Here is a 14450-nt window from a genome sequence, read left to right on the forward strand (position 1 = left end):
CGTATTTTACCATATTTCCTTAGCTGCTCGCGGTCGACCGAATTTTTCGGTCGGTCGACCGACTAAGTTTTTCGGTCGACCGAATGTTTATTTCGGACGACCAAAATTTCCTTCAGTCAACCGCGACTTTTTTAAACGGTCGTTTTGCCTCGTTTGTTGTGCTTTCACTTAATAGTGTTTGGCACAGTCTGAGGTAACAACCTGAAAAGTAGATTATCTTCCTAAATAGGAAGATTGGGTTTTTGTTTTTAATTGGTTTAAACTCTTTTATAAAAACCCCCCAGACTGCTTCTTCTTCCCTAGCCCTAACGTTTGCAAAAACCAGAGAGCTCTGTTTTCCTGAGAAAATTTTCAAATCTGTTTTTCTCTGTGTTTTTGTGTGTGATTCACTTCCCAGCTTCAGTAACCTTTCTCTTTGTCATAGGGGTTGTGTAAAGAGAGAGTCTTTTACTTTTTTCTTCTGCTGTGAGGGTGAGATCTTGTGTAAGATCTACTGTGAGGGTGTGATCTGTTGAGATCAAACTGTGTAGTGAGAGAGATCGTGTGGGATCGCTGTGTAGACGAAGTTCCGGCTTCCAAACCGGGTGTGTAGTGGATTTCTCCTCGAGAGTGGGGAGCGGGGACGTAGGCCAGAGGGCCGAACCTCGTTAACACATCGCGCGTCAAGGATAACGAACTCCTAACCCTATCTCTCTTACTTTTATCGCATTTTTGTTTTGTGTTTTGCTTGTGCTGAATTTATATTGCATATTAGAGCCTCTTGACCCTAATCACCCCCCCTCTAGGGTCCAACAATTGGTATCAGAGCTTGGTCTCTATATCAGTTTTTGGTTTAACAACCTTAGAGAAAAGATCTAATGGAGGCCTCTTTGAATATGCATATGTTGGAAGGACAATCCACCACTAGACCACCTCTCTTCACAGGGACCAATTTTGCTTATTGGAAGGCTAGGATGAGAATTTACCTTCGTTGCATTGATCTTGACATCCTAGGGCTTATAGAAAAGAAATATGTAGAGAAGTCCAAAGTTGAGAACATGTCCGATGATGAAAGGCACCTTGCCAATCTCAATGCTAAGGCCATGAACGCCTTAATCTGTGGTCTTTCCCCCAATGAATACAATAGGGTTTCCACGTGTGCAACCGCATACGAAATTTGGCAAAAATTATGTGTCACACATGAAGGAACACCCCAAGTTAAGGAATCTAAGATTAGTGGACTCATGCATGATTATGAGCTATTTAAAATGCTTCCTAATGAATCCATTGATGCTATGTTTTCCCGTTTTACTAATATCATCAATGAATTACATGGTCTAGATAAGCAATTATCCATTCAAGAGATGAACTACAAGATACTTCGCTCATTGACTCCGGCATGGGAGCCCAAGGCTACGGCCATTGAGGAAGCTCATGACCTCACTATCTTAGCTCTTGATAGTCTCATCGGAAAGCTCAAAGTGCATGAGAAGAAGCTCAAGGGGAAGGAGAAGGAGGAAGTGCCATCACGAGAAGTTGAGGAGCCGTCACCAAAGTTGAAGACCATAGCTCTCAAGGGAGCTAGTGACAACTCATCTTCGTCGTCGGAGAGTGAAGTTGATTTTTCTAGAGAAGTGGCTCATCTCTCTAGAAGAATCTCTAGACTTATAAAAATGAACAAAAAATTTAACCCTCGATCTAACAACAAGTTTTCCTCTCGTGTAGGTAAATGTTTTGAGTGCAATGAACCGGGTCACATCGCTAAGGATTGCCCCAAGCTCAAAGAAAAGTACATGAAGTACAAGAAGAAGAAGGCTATGTATGCCGGATGGGAAGAATCCGAACCAAGTGACTCGGATAGTGATGAAGAAGGAGCCAAACTTGCTCTTCATGACCCAAATGTTTGTTTCATGGCAAATGAACATGAGGTAATATCCGAGGCCGAAAGTGAATCTTTTTATATGCAATGTGACATAGCTATGGCTTTAGAAGAGTTGAACTTTGAATTTAAAAGAATGTCTAAAGAATACTCTTCTTTCAAAAAATTGCATGCCTCTTGTGATATTAAGCTAGAACAACTAACAACCTCTCTTGCTCTAAAAGATGAATTGCTTGGAGATCTCGATTTTGAGAACAAGCAATTAAGATCAAAGATTGAAAGACTAGAAATTGAGGGTTGTAGGACTAGACCCACTCATGCTTATGCCAACTACAATCACCATGGTAGAAATAGGTTTCATGGTTCTAACATTCGTACATACAAAAGAAATTTTGTATGCACCTATTGTATGAGACATGGACACATTTCTACTCATTGTAGAATTAAAGACAATGAAGATTTTTATGGTTTGATATGGGTACCCAAAGGTACCAAAACTACTAACCACCAAGGACCCAAGACATGGGTACCTAAAGCTACTACACCTTCATCTTCTTCTTTTGTAGGGAACGTCACGGCAACGACGTAAGGAGATGTGGTACCTTGATAGTGGTTGCTCACATCATATGACGGGCAACAAAGAGTTATTTGCAACCCTATCAAGGATTGAAGGAGGCAATGTCTCCTTCGGTGGTGGTGAGAAAGGTAAAATCATTGGTATCGGTTCTATTGGTAAGAAACCCTCACCCATTATTGAAGATGTTTATTTAGTAAATGGCTTGAATCATAATCTTCTTAGCATTAGCCAATTAAGTGATAAAGGTTTTGATATTTCTTTTAAACCGGATAAATGCATCATTAGTATGGATGGAAAAATTGTTTTTATTGCAAATCGCAAGTCTAATGTTTACATTTTTGAGATGAATGAGTTAGTGAATCAAGATGTGAAGTGTCTTGCGGCAATTGATGAAAATCCTTGGATTTGGCACAAGAGACTTGGACATGCAAATATGGAGTTAATATCAAAATTGTCTAAGAAGAATCTTGTGAAAGGGCTACCTAGCTTGCACTTCATAAAAGATACAATTTGTGAGGATTGTGCCAAAGGTAAACAAACAAAGTCTTCTTTCAAATCCATCCATGAGGTATCGACTTCTAAACCCTTGCAATTACTTCATCTTGATTTATTTGGTCCTATGCGTGTTACCTCTCTTGGAGGCAAACACTATGTTTTTGTGATTATTGATGATTTTTCTCGTTTTACATGGACAATATTTCTTGCTAAGAAAAATGATTGTTTTGAAGAATTTGCTAATCATGTTAAAAGAATTGAAAATGAAAAGGATTTGAAAGTTGTTAAAATAAGAAGTGATCATGGTGGTGAATTTCAAAATGAATTTTTCTATGATTTTTGTGCTCATCATGGTATAACTCATATGTTTTCCGCTCCTAGAACACCACAACAAAATGGTGTTGTTGAACGGAAAAATCGTACCATACAAGAGATGGCACGCACTATGTTAAACTCATTTGATTTACCAAAATATTTTTGGGCGGAAGCCGTCAATACGGCTTGCCCTGTTTTAAATCGTGTTTTGATTAGACCAAAGCTTAAGAAAACTCCTTATGAACTTTATTATGGAAAAACTCCTTTCATTGGTTATTTTCGTGTCTTTGGTTGCAAATGCTTTATTTTAAATACAAAAGATCACCATGATAAATTTGATTCCAAAATTGATGTTGGTATTTTCTTGGGTTATGCACCTCGAAGTAAGGCTTATAGGGTCTTCAATAAACGAAGCCTCGTTGTTGAAGAGTCTATAAACGTTACTTTTGATGAGACTAATGTTGGCTCTCAAGTTGTGTTGCCTAGGAAAGATGATGATGATGATATTGAGGGAGGATTGGACTTGTTGCAAATCAATGACACTCCCTCTATAGAAGTTCAAAAGGATGTGGATAGCACAAACGCTCAAGATCAAGTTGAACCACCTAAAGCTTGGAAATTCACATCAAATCATCCAAAGGAACAAATCATTGGGAGCCCTTCAAAAGGAGTTATAACTCGCTCAAAAGCCTTGAGTGAATGTGGTAATGTTGCATTTCTATCTCAACTAGAACCTAAAAAGGTTAATGATGCTTTAAATGATGAGTTTTGGGTTTTGGCTATGCATGAAGAATTAAACAATTTTCAAAGAAATGAAGTTTGGAAGTTAGTTCCTAGACCTAACAATGCTAGTGTTATTGGTACAAAATGGGTTTTTAGAAACAAACTTGATGAACATGGCATTGTAACTAGAAATAAAGCACGTTTGGTTGCCCAAGGATACAATCAAGAGGAGGGCATAGACTATGATGAAACCTTTGCACCGGTTGCAAGGTTGGAATCTATTAGGATGTTTTTGGCATTTGCTAGTTTTAAAAATTTCAAACTATTTCAAATGGATGTCAAAAGTGCTTTCTTAAATGGTTTTATAGAAGAGGAAGTGTATGTTGAGCAACCCCCCGGTTTTATAGATCATGCTTTTCCTAATCATGTTTACCGGGTACAAAAAGCTTTATATGGGTTGAAACAAGCTCCTAGGGCTTGGTATGCTCGCCTCTCTAGTTTTCTTATTGAAAATGGTTTTTCAAAAGGAACAATTGATAACACACTTTTTGTGAGAAAAAGGAAAAATGATTTCATTTTGGTTCAAATATATGTGGATGACATTATTTTTGGTGCTACTAATGAATCCTTGTGCAAGGAATTTTCTAAAGTTATGCAGGATCACTTTGAGATGAGTATGATGGGAGAGCTTACATTCTTTCTCGGGCTCCAAGTCAAGCAAACTAAGGATGGGATCTTCATTTCACAAAGCAAGTATGCGAAGGAATTGGTGAAGAAATTCAAGTTGGAGAATTCTAAGCATGCGCCTACTCCCATGAGTACTAGTGTTAAGCTTGATGCGGATGAGAGTGGTGAAGATGTGGACCAAAAACTATACCGAGGTATGATAGGTAGTCTTCTTTATCTCACCGCTAGTAGACCCGACATCATGTTTAGTGTATGTGCTTGTGCACGTTTTCAAGCCTCTCCTAAAGCATCTCATTTAATTGCGGTTAAAAGGATCATTAAGTATGTTAATGGAACTTTTAACCTTGGTTTGTTTTATCCAAAAAGCACCACTTTTGATTTATATGGTTTTTGTGATGCCGACTTTGCCGGATGTAAGGTAGATCGCAAGAGTACTAGTGGAACATGCCAATTCTTAGGAAATTCCCTTGTTTCTTGGGCTTCCAAGAAACAAAATTGTGTTGCATTGTCCACTACGGAAGCGGAATACATTGCCGCCGGCTTATGTTGTGCTCAAGTTTTATGGATGAAACAAAGTTTAGTTGACTATGATTTGAATTTTCAAAATATTAAAATCTTTTGTGATAACACAAGTGCCATAAATATTTCCAAAAATTCGGTTTTGCATTCTAGAACTAAGCATATTGACGTGCGCCATCATTTCTTACGCGATCATGTAGAGAGACAAGATGTATCCCTAGTATTTGTTGACACCAAATCTCAACTAGCGGATATATTTACTAAGCCTCTTGGAGAGGATGATTTTTGTCGCATAAGAAATGGTTTGGGCTTATGCACTATGTGAAAGTTCTACATTGTTTGCTTGTTTAGTTGCATTTTGTATTTCTCTTTACCCCATTTTTGATGGTGACAAAGGGGGAGAGAAATCTCCTCATTTGTTGCATATATTTAGGGGGAGCTCATAGATAGGGGGAGCACCTATCTATAAGCTATTTTATTTTTGCTCTTATATAATGGTTGGTTGTCATCATCAAAAAGGGGGAGATTGTTAGCCCTTATGTTTTGATGATGTTCTTACAACCACCATTATCGGTACTAATGGCTTATTGAGTGTAAATGTAGTAAAATCATTTGTCAAGCTCGTTAGTGCCATTAACGGAGGATGGATGGAATATACGCTAAAACGAAGACATCTAAAGGAGGAGGAGGCCAAAAAGATGAAGCAACGTTATTTCAAGAACAACAAAGGCATATAAAAGCTTCATCCGATTCAAGCTATATCAAAGCTCAAGTATATTGCTCTTTATATGAGGATATTAGCTTTCTTTTATTTTTCTCTCTAGTGCTAGAATGTAGGCAAAGAGTTACTGAGTTTACTTGAAGCTATTGGGAATCACACACACGTTTTTAGACTTGTGTCTTTTAAGCGTTTTTTCACAAAACACTATTTTTCACAAGTATGAGTACCTATCTGCAAAATTCTTTTTCCAAACAGTTTGTTTTTAGTATTAAAAACATTTTACAAAGTTTCAGAATTTTCAGAGGTCAAATGAATATCTTGCAAATATTTCAAGTTGGTCAAAAACCTGTTTTCTGGAAAATATCAGAAATCGGTCGACCGGCCCGGTCGACCGATCCTATGACCTTTCCTCAGTATCTTTCCAGATTGTCGTCGGTCGACCGATACGGTCGACCGAATTTTCAATCTTCAAATCGGTCGACCGTTCCGGTCGACCGAAGAGGCTCTGCTTGGTTTTCCAAATTTCTTTAGCTGTCAGCGGTCGACCGACGGTATTTTCGGTCGACCGATTATTTCTTCGGTCAACCGATTTGGTCAGCCGCGATTTTTTAAAACGGTCGTTTTTCGCCTCGACTCCTGTGCTTTCACTTATTAGTGATTGGCACAGTCTGAGGTCACAACCTGCAAAGTAGATTATCTTCCTAAATAGGAAGATTGGGTTTTTGTTTTTATTGATTTAAACTCTTTTATAAAAACCCCCAAGCCTGCTTCTTCTTCCCTAAGCCCTAACGTTTTGAAAGAGAACCAGAGAGCTCTGTTTCTTCCTGAGAAAATTTTCAAATCAAACTTGTTCTTCTGAGTTCTTGTGTGTGTTTCACTTCCCAGCTTCAGTACTCTTCTCTTTGCTATAGGGGCTTGTGTAAAGAGAGTGTCTTGCATTTATCTTCTGCTGCTGTGAGTGAGATCTTGTGTAGATCGACTGTGAGGGAGTGTGATCTGTGAGATCAACTGTGTAGTGAGAGAGAGATCTTGTGGGATCATTGTGTAGACGAAGTTCCGGCTTCCAAACCGGATGTGTTAGTGGATTTCTCCTCGAGAGTGGGGAGCGGGGACGTAGGTCAGCGGGCCGAACCTCGTTAACACATCGCGCGTCAAGGATAACGATTCCTAACTTTATCTCTTTCTTTATTATTGCACTTCTGTTACTGTGGTTTGTTTGTACTGAATTTTAATTGCATATTAGAGCCTCTTGACCCTAATCACCCCCCCTCTAGGGTCCAACAATTGGTATCAGAGCTTGGTCTCTATATCAGTTTTTGGTTTAACAACCTTAGAGAAAAGATCTAATGGAGGCATCTTTGAATATGCATATGCTAGAAGGACAATCCACAACTAGGCCACCTCTCTTCACCGGCACTAATTTTGCTTATTGGAAAGCTAGGATGAGAATTTACCTTCGTTGCATAGACCTTGACATTCTAGAGCTCATAGAAGAGAAATATGAAGAAAAGTCCAAAGTCGGGAACATGACCGATGGAGAAAGGCACCTAGCTAATCTCAACGCTAAGGCTATGAACGCCTTAATTTGTGGTCTTTCCCCTAATGAATATAATAGAGTTTCCACGTGTGCAACCGCATACGAAATTTGGCAAAAATTATGTGTCACACATGAAGGAACACCCCAAGTTAAGGAATCTAAGATTAGTGGACTCATGCATGATTATGAGCTATTTAAAATGCTTCCTAATGAATCCATTGATGCTATGTTTTCCCGTTTTACTAATATCATCAATGAATTACATGGTCTAGATAAGCAATTATCCATTCAAGAGATGAACTACAAGATACTTCGCTCATTGACTCCGGCATGGGAGCCCAAGGCTACGGCCATTGAGGAAGCTCATGACCTCACTACCTTAGCTCTTGATAGCCTCATCGGAAAGCTCAAAGTGCATGAGAAGAAGCTCAAGGGGAAGGAGAAGGAGGAAGTGCCATCACGAGAAGTTGAGGAGCCGTCACCAAAGTTGAAGACCATAGCTCTCAAAGGAGCTAGTGACAACTCATCTTCGTCGTCGGAGAGTGAAGTCAATTTTTCTAGAGAAGTGGCTCATCTCTCTAGAAGAATCTCTAGACTTATAAAAATGAACAAAAAATTTAACCCTCGATCTAACAACAAGTTTTCCTCTCGTGTAGGTAAATGTTTTGAGTGCAATGAACCGGGTCACATCGCTAAGGATTGCCCCAAGCTCAAAGAAAAGTACATGAAGTACAAAAAGAAGAAGGCTATGTATGCCGGATGGGAAGAATCCGAACCAAGTGACTCGGATAGTGATGAAGAAGGAGCCAAACTTGCTCTTCATGACCCAAATGTTTGTTTCATGACAAATGAACATGAGGTAATATCCGAGGCCGAAAGTGAATCTTTCTATATGCAATGTGACATAGCTATGGCTTTAGAAGAGTTGAACTTTGAATTTAGAAGAATGTCTAAAGAACACTCTTCTTTTAAGAAATTGCATGCCTCTTGTGATATTAAGCTAGAACAACTAACAACCTCTCTTGCTCTTAAAGATGAATTGCTAGGAGATCTCGATTTCGAGAATAAGCAACTAAGATCAAAGATTGAAAAATTAGAAATTGAGGGTTGTAGGACTAGACCCACTCATGTTTATGCCAACTACAATCACCATGGTAGAAATAGGTTTCATGGTTCTAACATTCGTACATACAAAAGAAATTTTGTATGCACCTATTGTATGAGACATGGACACATTTCTACTCATTGTAGAATTAAAGACAATGAAGATTTTTATGGTTTGATATGGGTACCCAAAGTTACCAAAACTACTAACCACCTAGGACCCAAGACATGGGTACCTAAAGCTACTACACCTTCATCTTCTTCTTTTGTAGGGAACGTCATGGCAACGACGTAAGGAGATGTGGTACCTTGATAGTGGTTGCTCACATCATATGACGGGCAACAAAGAGTTATTTGCAACCCTATCAAGGATTGAAGGAGGCAATGTCTCCTTCGGTGGTGGTGAGAAAGGTAAAATCATTGGTATCGGTTCTATTGGTAAGAAACCCTCACCCATTATTGAAGATGTTTATTTAGTAAATGGCTTGAATCATAATCTTCTTAGCATTAGCCAATTAAGTGATAAAGGTTTTGATATTTCTTTTAAACCGGATAAATGCATCATTGGTATGGATGGAAAAATTATTTTTATTGCAAATCGCAAGTCTAATGTTTACATTTTTGAGATGAATGAGTTAGTGAATCAAGATGTGAAGTGTCTTGCGACAATTGATGAAAATCCTTGGATTTGGCACAAGAGACTTGGACATGCAAATATGGAGTTAATATCAAAATTGTCTAAGAAGAATCTTGTGAAAGGGCTACCTAGCTTGCACTTCATAAAAGATACAATTTGTGAGGATTGTGCCAAAGGTAAACAAACAAAATCTTCTTTCAAATCCATCCATGAGGTATCGACTTCTAAACCTTTGCAATTACTTCATCTTGATTTATTTGGTCCTATACGTGTTACCTCTCTTGGAGGCAAACACTATGTTTTTGTGATTATTGATGATTTTTCTCGTTTTACATGGACAATATTTCTTGCAAAGAAAAATGATTGTTTTGAAGAATTTGCTAATCATGTTAAAAGAATTGAAAATGAAAAAGATTTGAAAGTTGTTAAAATAAGAAGTGATCATGGTGGTGAATTTCAAAATGAATTTTTCTATGATTTTTGTGCTCATCATGGTATAACTCATATGTTTTCCGCTCCTAGAACACCACAACAAAATGGTGTTGTTGAACGGAAAAATCGTACCATACAAGAGATGGCACGCACTATGTTAAACTCATTTGATTTACCAAAATATTTTTGGGCGGAAGCCGTCAATACGGCTTGCCATGTTTTAAATCGTGTTTTGATTAGACCAAAGCTTAAGAAAACCCCTTATGAACTTTTTTATGGAAAAACTCCTTTTATTGGTTATTTTCGTATCTTTGGTTGCAAATGTTTTATTTTAAATACAAAAGATCACCATGATAAATTTGATTCCAAAATTGATGTTGGTATTTTCTTGGGTTATGCACCTCGAAGTAAGGCTTATAGGGTCTTCAATAAACGAAGCCTCGTTGTTGAAGAGTCTATAAACGTTACTTTTGATGAGACTAATGTTGGCTCTCAAGTTGTTTTGCCTAGGAAGGATGATGATGATGATATTGAGGGAGGATTGGACTTGTTGCAAATCAATGACACTCCCTCTATAGAAGTTCAAAAGGATGTGGATAGCACAAACGCTCAAGATCAAGTTGAACCACCTAAAGCTTGGAAATTCACATCAAATCATCCAAAGGAACAAATCATTGGGAGCCCTTCAAAAGGAGTTATAACTCGCTCAAAAGCCTTGAGTGAATGTGGTAATGTTGCATTTCTATCTCAACTAGAACCTAAAAAGGTTAATGATGCTTTGAATGATGAATTTTGGGTTTTGGCTATGCATGAAGAATTAAACAATTTTCAAAGAAATGAAGTTTGGAAGTTAGTTCCTAGACCTAACAATGCTAGTGTTATTGGTACAAAATGGGTTTTTAGAAACAAACTTGATGAACATGGCATTGTAACTAGAAATAAAGCACGTTTGGTTGCCCAAGGATACAATCAAGAGGAGGGCATAGACTATGATGAAACCTTTGCACCGGTTGCAAGGTTGGAATCTATTAGGATGTTTTTGGCATTTGCTAGTTTTAAAAATTTCAAACTATTTCAAATGGATGTCAAAAGTGCTTTCTTAAATGGTTTTATAGAAGAGGAAGTGTATGTTGAGCAACCCCCCGGTTTTATAGATCATGCTTTTCCTAATCATGTTTACCGGGTACAAAAAGCTTTATATGGGTTGAAACAAGCTCCTAGGGCTTGGTATGCTCGCCTCTCTAGTTTTCTTGTTGAAAATGGTTTTTCAAAAGGATCTATTGATAACACACTTTTTGTGAGAAAAAGGAAAAATGATTTCATTTTAGTTCAAATATATGTGGATGACATTATTTTTGGTGCTACTAATGAATCCTTGTGCAAGGAATTTTCTAAAGTTATGCAGGATCACTTTGAGATGAGTATGATGGGAGAGCTTACATTCTTTCTCGGGCTCCAAGTCAAGCAAACTGAGGATGGGATCTTTATTTCTCAAAGCAAGTATGCGAAGGAATTGGTGAAGAAATTCAAGTTGGAGAATTCTAAGCATGCGCCTACTCCCATGAGTACTAGTGTTAAGCTTGATGCGGATGAGAGTGGTGAAGATGTGGACCAAAAACTATACCGAGGTATGATAGGTAGTCTTCTTTATCTCACCGCTAGTAGACCCGACATCATGTTTAGTGTATGTGCATGTGCACGTTTTCAAGCTTCTCCCAAAGCGTCTCATTTAATTGCGGTTAAAAGAATCATTAAGTATGTTAATGGAACTTTTAACCTTGGTTTGTTTTATCCAAAAAGTACCACTTTTGATTTATATGGTTTTTGTGATGCCGACTTTGCCGGATGTAAGGTAGATCGCAAGAGTACTAGTGGAACATGCCAATTCTTAGGAAATTCCCTTGTTTCTTGGGCTTCCAAGAAACAAAATTGTGTTGCATTGTCCACTACGGAAAAAAAACAAAATTGTGTTGTATTGTCCACTACGGAAGCGGAATACATTGCCGCCGGCTTATGTTGTGCTCAAGTTTTATGGATGAAACAAAGTTTAGTTGACTATGATTTGAATTTTCAAAATATTAAAATCTTTTGTGATAACACAAGTGCTATAAATATTTCCAAAAATTCGGTTTTGCATTCTAGAACTAAGCATATTGACGTGCGCCATCATTTCTTACGCGATCATGTAGAGAGACAAGATGTATCCCTAGTATTTGTTGACACCAAATAACTAAACATATTGATGTACGCCATCATTTCTTACGTGATCATGTAGAACGACAAGATGTATCCCTAGTGTTTGTTGACACAAAATCTCAACTAGCGGATATATTTACTAAGCCTCTTGGAGAGGATGATTTTTGTCGCATAAGAAATGGTTTGGGCTTATGCACTATGTGAAAGTTCTACATTGCTTGCTTGTTTAGTTGCATCTTGCATTTTGCATTTCTTTCCCCATTTTTGATGGTGACAAAGGGGGAGAGAAATCTCCTCATTTGTTGCATATATTTAGGGGGAGCTCATAGATAGGGGGAGCACCTATCTATAAGCTATTTTATTTTTGCTCTTATATAATGGTTGGTTGTCATCATCAAAAAGGGGAAGATTGTTAGCCCTTATGTTTTGATGATGTTTTACAACCACCATTATCGGTACTAATAGCTTATTGAGTGTAAATGTAGTAAATTCATTTATCAAACTCGTTAGTGCCGTCAACGGAGGATGGATGGAATATACGCTACAACGAAGATATCCAAAGGAGGTGGAGGCCAAGAGATGAAGCAACGTTATTTTAAGAACGACAAATTCAAATACAAGCTTCATCTGATTCAAGCTATATCAAAGCTCAAATATTGTTCTTTATATATGAGGATATTAGCTTTCTTTTGTTTCTCTCTCTAGTGCTAGAATGTAGGCAAAGAGTTACTGAGGTTACTTGAAGCTATTGGGAATCACACACACGATTTCATACTTAGGTTTTTAAGCGTTTTTCACAAAATACTATTTTTCATAAGTATGAGGACCTATCTACAAAATTCCTTTTCTAAACAGTTTGTTTTTAGTATTAAAAACATTTTACAAAGTTTCAGATTTGTTAGAGGTCAAATAAACATTTTGTAAATATTTAAAGTTGGTTAAAAACTGTTTTCTGCAGAATGTCAGAAAGCGGTCGACCGGTCCGGTCGACCGCTCTCATGGCCACTCGTTAGTATTTTCCAGAGAAGTCGTCGGTCGACGTCGACCGAAATCTCAACTTTCAAATCGGTCGACCGCGCCGGTCGACCGACGGTGTCTCTGCTTGATTTCTAAGTTTTTAAGGTTGTTGGCGGTCGACCGAAATTTTCGATCGGTCGACCGAAGCATTTTTTCGGTCGACCGAAATTCCCTTCGGTCAACCGATTTGTGTCTTTGGTCAGCCGCGACTTTTTTAAAATGGTCGTTTGCCTCAACTGTTGTGCTTTCACTTAATAGTGTATGGCACAGTCTGAGGTAACAACCTGAAAAGAAGATTATCTTCCTAAATAGGAAGATTGGGTTTTTGTTTTTAATTGATTTAAACTCTTTTATAAAAACCCCCCAGACTGCTTCTTCTTCCTTAGCCCTAACGTTTGCAAAAACCAGAGAGAGCTTTCTGTTTCCTGAGAAAAATTTTCAAATCCTGTTTTCTCTCTGTTTTAAGTGTGATTCACTTCCCAGCTTCAGTAAACCTACTCTTTGCTATGGGGCTGTGTAAAGAGAGGTTCTTGCACCTTTTCTTCTGCTGTGAGGGTGAGATCTTGTGTAAGATATACTGTGAGGCTGTGATCTGCTGAGATCAAACTGTGTAGTGAGAGAGATCTGTGGAGATCGCTGTGTAGACGAAGTTCCGGCTTCCAAACCGGGTGTGTAGTGGATTTCTCCTCAAGAGTGGGGAGCGGGGACGTAGGCCAGAGGGCCGAATCTCGTTAACACATCGCGCGTCAAGGATAACGAACTCCTAACCCTATCTCTCTTACTTTCATCGCATTTTTGTTTTGTGTTTTGCTTGTGCTGAATTTATATTACATATTAGAGTCTCTTGACCCTAATCACCCCTCCTCTAGGGTCCAACAGAGAATTCCACTATCACAACCGGGTTTTCTACGTTCACCCGAACAACGTTTACGCCTCACAGTATCGGTTTTCAACGCTCATCGATCAACGTCACTCCTCACAATCGGTTTTCTAGTTCACCGAAAACTTTCACACCACACTCGGTTTCTAGCTCACCGAAAACCTAACAATCTCATAATGTAACAAATATAAATTATTCTCTAATATGGATGAGAACACAATAAAAGCTCACACTCAATGCTACAACTCTCACAACCCTAATATATTATGAATGCAAATACAATAAGCTCAAAGTGGGTGTGTGTAACAATGAGTGAAATCAAATCTAAACTCAATATAAAACTAGCTTTAATAGAATTGATAATTAACAAATAACAAATGAAAGCTAGAGTAGAGTTTAGAAAACTTCTCAATGGAAGACAAGATGGAGAGATGGAGATTGGAGCCCAAACAAGAAGATGATCTCCTCCACTTGTGAAAACTTCTTCACAAACAAAACAAACCCTTAAAACACACTTAAACCCTTGTTTAAAACTTGTTTAAAAACTTCTTAGATAGTTTGAAAAGAGATCAGCAATGGGTATTTATACCCTCTCAAAACTCAGCCAAAAACCCCAAGCAAAAAGACAAAACAGCCCCAAATAGAAGAGATCAGCAATGGGGTATTTATACCCTCTCACAACTCAGCCAAAAACCCCAAGCAAAAAGACAAAACAGCCCCAAGGCAACGGTCAAAAAACTAGCCGTTGGAAG

Source organism: Asparagus officinalis, chromosome 8 (assembly GCF_001876935.1).
Source record: "Asparagus officinalis chromosome 8, Aspof.V1, whole genome shotgun sequence".
NCBI lineage: Eukaryota > Viridiplantae > Streptophyta > Magnoliopsida > Asparagales > Asparagaceae > Asparagus > Asparagus officinalis.